The 13,261-nt window shown below is 41.3% G+C and overlaps 1 protein-coding gene across 2 annotated transcripts in view; it reads left to right on the forward strand.

Annotated features, from left to right (window-relative positions):
• The first annotated feature begins 7,302 nt into the window (after positions 1–7,302).
• The window catches only part of LOC121018811 (zinc finger protein 420-like), a 44,820-nt gene continuing 38,861 nt past the window's right edge, over positions 7,303–13,261 (forward strand). For both annotated transcript variants that reach the window (XM_040457842.1, XM_040457843.1), the window contains exon 1: positions 7,303–7,350. The gene's annotated coding sequence lies outside the window, so the exon portion shown is untranslated. The remainder of the gene's footprint in view (positions 7,351–13,261) is intronic.

The following is a 13,261-nucleotide window of genomic DNA, read 5'->3' on the forward strand; positions in this document are numbered from 1 at the left end:
GGTTGCCTTTTAGTTTTGTTGATTGTTTCCTTTACTGTGCAGAAGCTTTTTATGTTGATGAGGTCCCAATAATTCATTTTTGTTTTTATTTGTTTTGTTTTTCTCCCTTGCCTCTGGAGAAATCTTCACTAGAAGTGGCTGTAGTCTAAGTCAGAGAAGTTGCTGCCTATTTTCTCCTGTAGGATTTTGAGTTTCCTATCTCACATTTAGGTCTTTCTTTTTTTTTTTTTTTTTTAATTTTTTTTTTCAACGTTTTTTATTTATTTTTGGGACGGAGAGAGACAGAGCATGAATGGGGTAGGGGCAGAGAGAGAGGAAGACACAGAATCGGAAACAGGCTCCAGGCTCCGGGCCATCAGCCCAGAGCCCGACGCGGGGCTCGAACTCCGGACCGCGAGATCGTGACCTGGCTGAAGTCGGACGCTTAACCGACTGCGCCACCCAGGTGCCCCACATTTAGGTCTTTCTATAGCGGTGTACTTCGATCCTTTCCTCTTTCACATATCTAGAACACGAGTTTGATATGTGGTTACCATGAGGCTTATGACCTCATGACCTACTTATGACGCTGTATTTTAAGTTGTTAGTTCTTTAATTCTCCATACTAACACACTTTCAGGCCTCCGGTAATTCTTAAAAAAACGTGAATGTACAATCCCATGCCATTTTAGGGAAGACTTAGCTAGTATTTTATATCTATGAAGATTTCTTCATTTCTACCACATTAATTCATATTATCTACTTCTCTTTTTTTAATTTTTAAAGGATGTCATGACTTTTATTTTTAATTTTTTTAATGTTTTTATTTATTTTTGAGGGAGAGAAAGAAACAGAGTGTGAGTGGGGGAGGAGCAGAGAAAGAGAGGAAGACACAGAAACAGAGCAGGCTCTAGGCTCCAAGCTGTCAGCACAGAGCCCAACGCAGGACTCAAACTCCCTAACCATGAGATCATGACCTGAGTCAAAGTCAGACACTTAACCGACTGAGCCACCTAGGCACCCCAAGAATCCTTAGTTTTTTATCTTTGTTGTTACTGGTTTGTTTTGGTCATCACTTGTATTGCTTACTTCTGCTAATCTGATCTAGTAGACAGTCTATTTTTGAATTTTTATACTACCAATGCTTGAATCAATTTGTTTGTTCCACCATTTTTTCTTTTGTTTCAGTGTTTCTTTTTGAGAGAGCAAGAGGTGGTGAGAAAGAGCAGTGGAGGGGCAGAGGGAGAGAGGGAGACAGAGAATCCCAGGAAGGCTCTGTACTGACAGCACAGAGACTGAGTCAGGGCTCGAACTCATGAAGGATGAGATCATAACCTGAGCTGAAATCAACAGTTGGACAGTAAACTGACTGAGCCACCTGGGTGCCCTAACTTTATGTTCTTGACATTAAGCCACAAGGAACTGGGGGGAAAAAGGAATACAGGTGAAACTTAGTAGAGGTAGTAAATTACAAGGAATAATCAGAAATAAATAAAATACAGACCAAATAATAAAATAACATTGAAAATGGTGCTTTGGTTTTTTTTTAAATAAGCATTATAGATGCTGAGTTAACTACATGAATAAAAACAGGAGAGAAGACTCAAAATCCAAATGAGTTGGTTTTTGGAAGAGAAAATGGTTGGAAGAGAAAATGATAAAACAATACCCCAAATAGTATATAGTGTGATAACAGATTATTATGAATAAGTATAAGCTAAGAAATCCCATAACGTAGGGAAAAAGGTAATTCCTAAAAATGCATAAGTTACCTAATTGAAATAAGAATCTTGAACCCAAGAAATAGGAAATCTTCTTAGACCACAAGAATGAAAGTTGAATTTGGAACAAAAAACCTCCCACACATGAAAGCCCAAGACCACATGCCTTCATTGGTCAATGCTAAGAAACCTTTTATTTTTTATTATTTTTTATTTTTTTAGTATTTTTTTAACGTTTATTTTTGAGAGAGACAGAGACAGAATGTGAGTGGGTTAGGGGCAGAGAGAGAGGAAGACACAGAATCCAAAGCATGCTCCAGGCTCTGAGCTGTCAGCACCTGAATCTGACGCGGGGCTCAAACTCACATGCTGTGAGATCATGATCTGAGCCGAAGTCGGACACTCAAACAAATGAGCCACCCAGGTGCTCCAATGCTAAGAAACCTTTTTAAAAAATGATAAATGACAGTGTTCATCACAATCTAACATGGTGGAATAGAGGGAAAACATTGAAAATCCTTCTATGAGGTCAGCATTACCCTGATAGCAAAGGATGATAAGCTAATACAGGAACAAGATATCTAGTTTGTCCAATGTAAGTATGGGTACTCTTTCTTTTGGCCTTCATTTGCATGAAACATGTCTCTCCACCCATTCACTTTTAGTCTGCTGGTATCTTCAGGTCTAATTTGAGTCTCTTGTAGGCAACATGTAAATGCGTCTGGGCTTTTTAATCCATTCAGACAGGCTATGTGTTTTGACGGGAGTGTAGAGCACCTTTTCTTCAAAGTATTATTGATATATAGGCATTTATTGCCATTTTATTACTTGTTTTGTCTATGTCTGGAGATTTTTTATGATCCTCTCAAGTCTTTGTCACTTTTGGTGTGTTCTTCGCATTCAAAGATTCCCTTTGAACGTTTCTCGTGGGGCTGTGTCAGCGGTGAGGAATTCCTTTAGTTTTTGCTTCTCTGGGAACCTCTTTATCTCTCCTGTTCTGAAGAATAGCTTTGCAGGATAGAGTTCTTGGCTGCAGATTTTTTTCATTCAGTACATGGGATATATCATGCCACGCCCTTCTTGCTTCCCAAGTTTCTGTTGAGAAATCTCTAGGTTTATGTGTGTTCCTTTGCAAGTGAGGACTGCTTTTCTTTTGCCGCATTTAAGGTTTTTTGTCTTTATCACCGTAGTTGGCAAATTTAATTCAAACATGTCTCATTGTGGGCCTGCTTTTGCTTATTTTGATGCAAATACCATGTGCCTTCTGAATGTGGATGTCTGTTTCCTTCCCCAGAGTAGGAATGTTTTCTAGTATTTCTTGAAATAACTTTTCTTTCCCTTTTCCTCCTAGAGTTCCTAAAATTAAAATGTCATTCTTTTTGATGAAGTCAGAGTTCCCTAAGTCTCTTCTCATGTTGGAACACTTTTCTCTCTTTAGTTCAGGTTCACTAGTTTCTATTATTTTGTCTTGTAGGTCACTAATGCATCGCTCTGCTTCCTCCAGACTGCTGTTCATGGCAGGAAGCTGATTTCTAATCTTGTTTATTGCATTTTTCATCTCTGTTGGGCTGTTTTTTCACTCTTTTACCCCCGCGGAAAGGGTCTCCTTATGTTTCCTATTATTTTCTCAACCCAGTGAGTAGTTCTTAGGATTATTGTCTTCCATTCTCTATCTGGCATGTAACTGACAACTGTTTTTGCATAAATCTCTGGCCGAGGCCATATGTTGTTTTTTCGTTATGGAAGCATTCTTCTATCGTGGCATTTTTTCTAAGTCTCTGCTTTCTTCTGTATGTTCAGAAAGCCAGTTCTGTCTCCTCACTGCAGGCCAGTGCTCTGCAGATGCTGTCCTTGCCTGCTGTAGACAGTGTTTCATACCTGGACTGAATGTGGTGAGTGTTCGCGGGGTGTGCTGAGGTCAGTTTGCAAAATCATACCTCACACCGACTCCACTAGAACTATGGCCCTGCAGGACTGTCTAGTCCAGAGACATGGTGTGGCCAGGGGCTTGTGCAGGTCTCTGGAGAGGGGCTGACCTTGCTGGGCTTAAGGGAAGCTTGATTAAGAAGGATACTCCCACCACAACATGGGGGTGGTGGTGGGGGAGTGGGGCTCTGTGTAACCAACTTAGACAACCAGGGACCATGTTGAGATGCTTTGCTCAGGGGCCCTGTGTTTATGCTGGGGGTGGGGGTGGAGGGGGAGGAAATGGTGCCACCCAACTCCTTACTTTTCAGACAGGTATGTCTGTGAATGTTGCCTCTGAGGTAAGTCTCCTAGAATAGTGGATAATCTCACCCCAATGTGCCCTCCAGTGATCTTCAGATCTCTGTTTCTAACCTGGCTGCCCCACCCCGCAGTTGTATGCCTGCCTTCTCCCCAGGAACACTGCAATGCCCTCCTGTCTACAGCTGACCTTTAAAACTCTAGGCATTAAGCCATGCTGGTTGAAAGAACTCACAAAGTTCAACTCTCTTGTTTTCCAAGCCACTAGCTATGGGGAAACATTCTCCTTGGGCATACCTGTGTGGTCCTCTTTCTCTGCCCTTCTCCACAACCACAGCTTGCTGCCTTCTAAGTAATTAACTTTGTATTCTTCCCTACAATGAATATTTTGATGTAATGTCTGAATAGAATGACTGACATAGTGCTTTCTACTCTGAATTCTGTGACAGTTACTGATATATGATGTTAAATTAAATACTTTTCCGGGTATTTATGGCTTTCAAGTTACTTTTATGCATCTCTGGTGTTTGTTAAAGTGTACTTTTAATGCAAAGGCCTTTTCTCATTCAATATGTTTGCACGGTTTAAATCTAGTGTGCATGCTGGGATATTAAGGATCGAGTTCCAGTGAAAGGCACTGAAATTTTCTCTACATGTTTTGGTTTCTATCCTCTAAGAAAGCTATGATGTTGAGCGAGTTACGAATTCCAGTTACAGGCTGGACACATTCATGACCGTTATAATGTTGCTCCTCGGTGTAAACTATCTGATGCTGAGTAAGGGTTCAGCAGTCCTAGAAATTGTACCACACCTTGACATTTTTAAGTTTTTTCTCCAGTATGGATTCTTTGTTGTAGAGTGAATCTTGACCTTTGATTAACAGGATCACCAAATTCTTTATATTTGCAAAATCCTCTCTCACTATACATTCTATGATCAGTAGTCGGGGTTTAGCACTGCTTACAGTCCTTGCCACACTCTTTTGTATTCAATTGTTATTCTCCAGTATAAATTCTCCAGTGTGAAGTAAGGGGTGAGCAGTGCACAAAGATTTTCTCACATTCCTTAAATTTGTAAGGTTTGTTCAAGTATGAATTCTGTGGTCAATGTGGTAAATGTCAAACAGTGATCAAACACTTTAGAAATTGCATTGGTAAGCTTTTTGTCAAGGATGAATTCTGTGATGTTGAATAAGGTGTGAAGGGTAGTTAAAGACCTTGCCACATTCTTTACATTTGTGAGATGTCTCTCCAGTGTGAATTGTCTGATGTTCAGGAAGGGTCTGAGTTCTGGTTCAAGGCCTGACCGCATTCTTTACATTGGTAAGTGTTCTCTCCAGTATGAGTTCTGTGATGTTGAATAACGTTTGAGTGGTGGGTAAAGGCCTTGTCAAATTCTTTTTTCTTTTTTTTTTTAATTTACCTCCAAATTAGTTAGCATAGAGTGCAACAATAATTTCAGGAGTAGATTTCTTAGTGCCCCTTACCCATTTAGCCCATTGCCCCTCCCACGACCCCTCTAGTAACCCTCAGTTTGTTCTCCATATTTATGAGTCTCTTCTGTTTTGTCCCCCTCCCTGTTTTTATAGTATTTTTGTTTCCGTTCCCTTATGTTCATCTGTTTTGTCTCTTAAAGTCCTCATATGACTGAAGTCATATGATATTTGTCTTTCTCTCTCACTAATTTCACTTAGCATAATACCCTCCAGTTCCATCCATGTAGTTGCAAATGGTATGATTTCATTCTTTTTGATTGCCAAGTAATACTCCATCGTATATGTAGGCCACATCTTCTTTATCCATTCATCTGTCAATGGACATTTGGGCTCTTTCCATACTTGGGCTATTGTTGATAGTGCTGCTATAAACATGGGGGTACATATGTCCTTCCGAAACAGCACAACAGTATCCTGTGGATAAGTGCCTAGAAGTGCAATTGCTGGGTCGTAGGGTAGTTCTATTTTTAGTTTTTTGAGGAAACTCCATACTGTTTTCTTTTTTTTTCTTTTTTTATTAAAATTTTTTTTATTAACGTTTATTTATTTTTGAGACAGAGAGACAGAGCATGAACGGGGGAGGGTCAGAGAGAGAGGGAGACGCAGAATCCGAAACAGGCTTCAGGCTCTGAGCTGTCAGCATGGAGCCCGATGCGGGGATCAAACTCACAGACTATGAGATCATGACCTGAGCCGAAGTTGGACGCTTAACTGACTGAGCCACCCAGGCGCCCCGTCCATACTGTTTTCCAGAGTGGCTGCACCAGCTTGCATTCCCAGCCACATTTTTTACATTGGTAAAGATTCTCTCCAGTATGAATTCAGTGGTGATGAAAAAGAGTTGAGTGATGGACAAAGAGACATATGTGGGGGTGATAAAATGCCCCCCTTCAGTAGGGAATTGTTTACTTCCTTTTTTTTTTATTTCTATTTTTTTTATTTTTTATTTGTTTATTTTTTATTATTATTTACAAAAAATTTTTAACGTTTACTTATTTTTGAGACAGAGAGATACAGAGCATGAACGGGGGAGAGGCAGAGAGAGAGGGAGACACAGAATCAGAAGCAGGCTCCAGGCTCTGAGCCATCAGCCCAGAGCCTGACGTGGGGCTCGAACCCATGGACCGCGAGATCGTGACCTGAGCTGAAGTCGGACGCTTAACCCGACTGAGCCACCTAGGCGCCCCTCCTTTTTTTTTTTTTTTATTTAACGTTTTTATTTTTGAGAGAGAGAGACAGCACACGCAAGGGAGGTCACAGAGACAGGGTGACACAGAATCTGAAGCAGGCTCCAGGCTTTGAACTACCAGCACAGAGTCCCCAATGTGGGTTTTTTAACCAACACAGTGTGAGATTATGACCTGAGCCCAAATCAGATGCTTAAGTGACTGAACTGCCCAGGCACCCCGGAAATTTGTATTTTCAAAAGTAATTGCCACACGACTTTGCAAAGTAAAGGTACTTTTTACATTCCTCTCAGCAACATAGACGATTTCTAATTCCTTAACATTTTTTTTGATATTTGGTGTTACCTTTTTTTATTTTAGTCATTCCAGAAAATATTGAGTGGCTTCTCATTGTAAAATAGGAAATGGTGTTACTCCAGTTATCCTGGTGACTCAAAATGAAACTACTTAAATGTGTAAAGTTGAACAAAAGTCAAAATGGATGCATTCAAACATCAGTTGGCTTGATATTGAAATAACCTTTTTCCTCTCTTCTGCAAAATTTCCCTCCTCCTTCTTAGCCTTTTTTTCAGGAAGCCAGCACCACCTTGAAAACATGATGAACAAGACCAGCAGTGATGTGGGGGAACAAAGGCAAAAGAAAAATTAAATTTTCCTACTAGTTCCAGCCCATTGACAAGTCCATGAAACAGGCAGAAGGACCTTCCTCTGGGAGCTCAGCTGCCTAGATGATGAGTCTTTGGTAGGAAGAATGGGCCACCTTAGGTTAACAGTATCCCAATCTCAAGGATCCTGTAAGTCTACATTAACATACAAAAATTCCTTTGGAAACTTCCTTTCTCTACCTCCCAAGATATATTTTGGCAGTCATACTCCAAACATCTGGCCCATGGATATACATTTGAAGGGTCTCATGACTGAGTTTTTTCTAAAAAGTAATGAATGACCTTCTCCTAGCAGTAGCTAGCCCCCTTAAGTTCCTGGAAACCTTGCTTCCAAAAATTCCTTAGAGACCTATGATGGGAGAAACAAAGGCAGATGGAAATGGTAGATAACATTAAACCTCCTTATAACTGGCAGCTCATTAGCAAGTAGTTGAGGCAGGCAGAGTCTACCATTTCTCCAGGAACTCCCTACTGTCTTCATGCTTTGCTAGAAGGAAAAACCATTTTAGTTTACAATAGCTAGGCCTCTAGTATCCTATGAATCTTTAGCATAGGACAGTCCATTTGGGAACTTGCCCTTGACTTTACTTCCCTCAACTCCTAAGCATATAATCTGTCTCTCCTCAGGATCTGGGGAAACCCTTCTGCCCAGGGGTCCTGTCCTAGGGCTTTAGTAAAACTACCCTTTTGCACCAAAGATTTCTCAGGAATTCTGTCTTGGCCTTTGGCTCTGGACCCCCCACCTCCACTCCAGAACCCCATCAACTTACACTATCCCCCACTTGAAGTCCTATAATGAGTCATCTGTCACAACCACAGTGCAGCTCTTTCTGCCCAAAGGACCTGTCCCCATGTTTTAATAAAACCATCTTTTGGCACTGAAGTTGTGTCAAGAATTCTTTTTTGGCCATTGGCTCTGAAGGCCAAAGCTGCAAACTACTGCAGTAGCACAAACACAATTCCTCTTGAAACCAGCTAGACCCTGTATTTCCCTACATAACCCCCCAGCCCTTCCTTCTGGGTGGCTTGCAGTCCTGAAGGCCCTAATGTGCTCCAGTCTCCTTTGTCTGACAAAGCAAGAAAGCTGTTGTTCCTCTTTACTCCCCACTATTTTTCTAATTATGTTTTGGCTCTGAAGCACAGAGGTCAGTTTCCACAACAGAATGTGTAGGAGAGGAAAACTTTTTTCTTGCTCCCTTCTCTGTTCTTTGGCTGGTCTAGTAATTAAACTGACTTAAGACAGATTCACAAGACAAAAAAATTATTTCTTAATTATGGGAACCTTAAAGATAGGAGTCTCAAAGATGATTGATGCTTATAACATGGGGACATTGAAGAAGGCAGTAGGAATTTAGAATTTCAGAGCAGGAGAAATATATTCAATACAGAAGAAAGCAAAGATCAACTGATTGTCACATACTGGTTTGCCACACCAGGCACCAACGTCTTATGATATACAGTTAATCTCTGGAATTAGCTCTCTTTCCGGTACAGTTGTCCCTCCTAATTTATTCTTGGTAACCATATCAGCCTCACAAAAGAAGGAACTGCTGGAGCACCTGGGTGGCTTCATAGGTTAAGCATCAGACTCTTGATTTTGGCTCAAGTCATGATCTCCTGGTTGTCTGTGAGTATGAGCCCCACATCATGCTCTGCACAGGTTGTCTGGAGCCTGTTTGAGATTCTTTCTCTCTGCTTTTCTCTCTGCGTCTCCCTGATTGAGCAGTCTCTGTCTCTCTCAAAATAAACACATAAATTTAAAACAGAAAAGGAAGTCCTTCATTTGCAGCAAAAATAAACTTAGAGGTCCTTTTGTTTTTGTTTGTTTGTTTGTTTTTACGTTACATTGAAGCCATAATGCAGCCCCTCTAGCCAAGTAAGCAGTCTTTACGGTTTTTTTGTTTGTTTGTTTGTTTGTTTGTTTGTTTTTAAATTTAATACTGTTTTCATCTTGAGAGAGAAAGAGATTGCAAGTTGGGGAGGGATAGAGGGAGAGAGACAGAATCCTGAGCAGGCTGTTTTCTGCCAGCATAGAGTGAGTCCAAGGTGAGGCTTAAGCTCTGGGAACTGTGCGATCATGACCTAAACCAAAACCATGAATCAGATGTATAACGGACTGTGCCACCCAGGTGCCCCAGGGATCATTAAGTTTTAGCATGCACCTGTGGCCTGCGTAATTGATTAACCAAATCTTTCTTTGTAGATGTGTATATCATGCATTGTTTCTTAGACTTTGGTCCCAAACCCTCTTGCCCAGCCTCCCCCTGTGGCACCAATACACAACATTCCAGCACCCAGTAATGTTTGTAGCTGCCTGAATTGGGTCTACACACAGTCAAGAGGTGTTACACATTACTGTCCTTCCCTTTTACTGCCTAACTGCCCTAAAGTGCCTTTAAAAAAATTTTGATCAGGCAGAAACCTTGAAGTTGGATTTTGGACAAGAGTCTGCTTGCTTCCCAAGTGGCCAGCTTCGTAAAAGGAGCTCCAATTCCTTTTCAATGAAGCTCCTGTTGAGTATTGGCTTTTCAAGTGACTGGCTACCAAATGGGTGGTTAGGTCACAAAATTGTTGTGGAATCATTGGTCAGGAAAGAATTCTTGAGATGTTTTATGGTGCAACTTAGTAAGTTCACTCAAGTAGCACAGGGGCAGGATCTGTGGGCAGAAAGAGCTGCACTTTGGCTGTATGAAGATGATGGTTATATACTTAGTGCTCAAGGGGGTGGGTCATGCAGGGAGTATTAGATCATAAATGTTGTTTTCAAATTTCCACTCCTGAAACTACTATTACAGGATTTCTCTGGTGCTTATCATTCAGTCCAATATTGATAATCAATCAGGTATAGATGCAGTCATGAGACACTTTAAGAATACAGCACCCAGGGGCAACTGGATGCCTCAGTCAGTTAAGCATACAACTTTGGATCAGGTCATCATGTTGCATTTCCTGAGTTTGAGCCTTGCTTTGGCCTCTGTGCTGACACCTCAGAGCCTAGAGCCTGTGTTGTATTCTGTGTCTCCCTCTCTGTCTACCCCATCCCACTCATGCTCTCTCTCTCTCAAATTAAAAACAAAAAACATTAAAAGAATTTCTTAATCCTCGGGCTCCTGGGTAGCTCAGTCGGTTAAGCTTAAGACTTTGGCCCAGGGCATGATCTCATGGCCCAATGGTTTGAGCCCTGCTTAATGTTCTGTGCTGACAGCTCACGGCTTGGAGCTGGCTTTGAATTCTGTGTCTCCCTCTGTCTCTATCCCTCCCCCACTTGTGCATGCGCTCTCTCTCTGTCTCTCTCTCAAAAATAAATAATAATCATTAAAAGATTATTTTTTTTTAATGTCACATGGCAGACTCTATGTTGAAGGTGAAGAAGCCTCTTGGACAATGTTACAGGCAGGATCAGCAAGGTGTGTGCTGTGATTCCACAAAGCACAAGTATCCCAGGTACATAACCCCACCATAGGTTGGGTCCACTATAGGTGGATGGGTCACTCCAGGGATTCTGATTCTAGCTGACAGGTACCTCCTTCCTGCCACTTAGCCCATGATTAGGGTAGTCACGTGCTCTGGGCTCTGTACCTGTTAGAAATTAGTGGGGTCACAATTCAGTAGTCAGAAACAGCAAATACAACTGCTTCAAACAGTCTACCCAATATTTAGCCAGAAAGCCCATGGTTTTCACAACCGTTGCTCTTCTGGAACTGATGCTGCCTGGGATCTGAGAATCATTCTCAATACGATGAGAATTATATTAATCACGTTGATTAAGCACTGTAGCACCGCTTCTCCTACATATCAGTGCTCACTGGTTCTGTGTGCCTCCCCCTTCAATACTCCCTGCTGGGTAGGTGACTTTGTAGATAGTCTTTGGGCATAAGTCTACCTTATTCCTGTAATGCCAGCCTCCTTAACAAAGCAAATTTTTCCTTTCCAATGGTAAAAATTGGTAATAGGATACCTCACTAAAATGGAGTCAGGGGATATGGCAGGAGATCTTTCTGCATACCACTGGTAGTCATCTGCAGACCCAAAAGCAAGGGTTGGACTTGATCTTGCTCATGGATCCTACTTACCTATTCCAGCTGAAGGAACAGATGGCTTCCTGATGTTTAAAAAATACTTTGCTTCTGGGACACCTGCATGGTTCAGTCCGTTGAGTGTCTGACTTATGCTCAGGTCATGATCTCTTGATTCGTCAGTTCAAGCCACCTGTCAGTCTCTGCCCTGACACTGTGGAGCCTGCTTGGGATTCTCTTTCTCCCTTGCTCTCTGTCCCTCCCCTACAGGTGGCTGGTGTCTGTCTGTCTGTCTGTCTTTCTCAAAATAAATAATTTAAAATATATATATTAAAAAAAATACTTTTCTTCTGCCTGGATGTTTGTTCATAAATGAACTGACTTAGCTAGAAGTAATTTAGATCTTCTGTGGCCATTACTGGTTTCTTTGATCTTTCCCAAGTTATTGTTGTCAAAGATGACTTGCACGACGACCAAGGTACAAAGTTGACAAAACTGAATGGGATTCCTATCTTAATTGATGTTTTCCGGCTTCAAGCACTATCAGAAATGGAACATTGCCTCCTTCCTACATACAGTTTTCAAACAAAAAAGATAAGCAAACTCTAATGACCAAAAAGAGCTTCTGGGACCTGTTCTTCCCCTTCCCCATCTACTTTGTCAACAGACACTCCAAAGCCACCTTGTGCTCAGGCCCCACCTCCAGTGCCATCTTCCTCTGTTCTCCCCTCACCTCCACTTTTTTTTTTCTTTTCCTCCACTTTCATTCTACCTTTTGCTGCACCTTCCTGTTCCCTTAAGTTCCATCTGCTTTCTTCTCTCCTGAACCTATTAAAACCTGCTCCTTTAAAGGTAAGTCCTTTGGGGCGCCTGGGTGGCGCAGTCGGTTGAGCGTCCGACTTCGGCTCAGGTCACGATCTCGCGGTCCGTGAGTTCGAGCCCCGTGTCGGGCTCTGGGCTGATGGCTCAGAGCCTGGAGCCTGTTTCCGATTCTGTGTCTCCCTCTCTCTCTGCCCCTCCCCCGTTCATGCTCTGTCTCTCTCTGTCCCAAAAATAAGTAAACGTTGAAAAAAAAAAATATAAAAAAAAAAAAAAAAAAAAGAAAAAAAAATAAAGGTAAGTCCTTTGAGGAATTAGGTGGACCCATAGTTTCTTTTTTTATTATTTAATGTTAAAAAATTTTTTTTCTGGGTTTATTGTGGAGTTTATTATTTTTTTTCTTACAGAAAGAATTTAATTTACATTTTTAATTTACATCCAAGTTCACCTATACTGCAATAATGACATCGGGAGTAGATTCCTTAATGCCCCTTACCCATTTATCCCATCTAACCACACAAAACCCCTCCAGTAACCCTCTGTTTGTTCTCCATATTTATGAGTCTCTTCTGTTTTGTCCCCCTCCCTGTTTTTATATTATTTTTGCATCCTTTCCCTTATGTTCATCTGTTTTGTATATTAAATTCCTCATATGAGTGAATTCATATGGTACTTGTCTTTCTGTGACTGGCTCATCTCACTTAGCATAATACCCTCTAGTTCCATCCACATAGTTGCAAATGGCAAGATTTAATTCTTTTGATTGCCAACTAATATTCAATTGTATAGATATGCCACATCTTCTTTATCCATTCATCCATCGATGGACATTTGGGCTCTTTCCATACTTTGGCTATTGTTGATAGTGCTGCTATAAATATTGAGGTGCATGTGTCCCTTCGAAACAGCATACCTCAAAACAGCATACCTTGGCTAAATACCTACTAGTGCAATTGCTGGGTGGTAGGGTAATTCTATTTTTAATCTTTTGAGGAACCTCCATACTGTTTTCCAGAGTGGCTACACCAGCTTCCATTCCTACCAACAGTGCAAAAGAGATCCTTTTTCTTGGTATCCTTGCCAATATCTCTTATGTACTGAGTTGTTAATGTTAGCCATTCTGACAAGTGTAAGGTGGTATGTTATTGTGGCT

This window comes from Herpailurus yagouaroundi, unplaced genomic scaffold, assembly GCF_014898765.1.
Source record: "Herpailurus yagouaroundi ecotype Mexico unplaced genomic scaffold, PumYag 220, whole genome shotgun sequence".
NCBI lineage: Eukaryota > Metazoa > Chordata > Mammalia > Carnivora > Felidae > Herpailurus > Herpailurus yagouaroundi.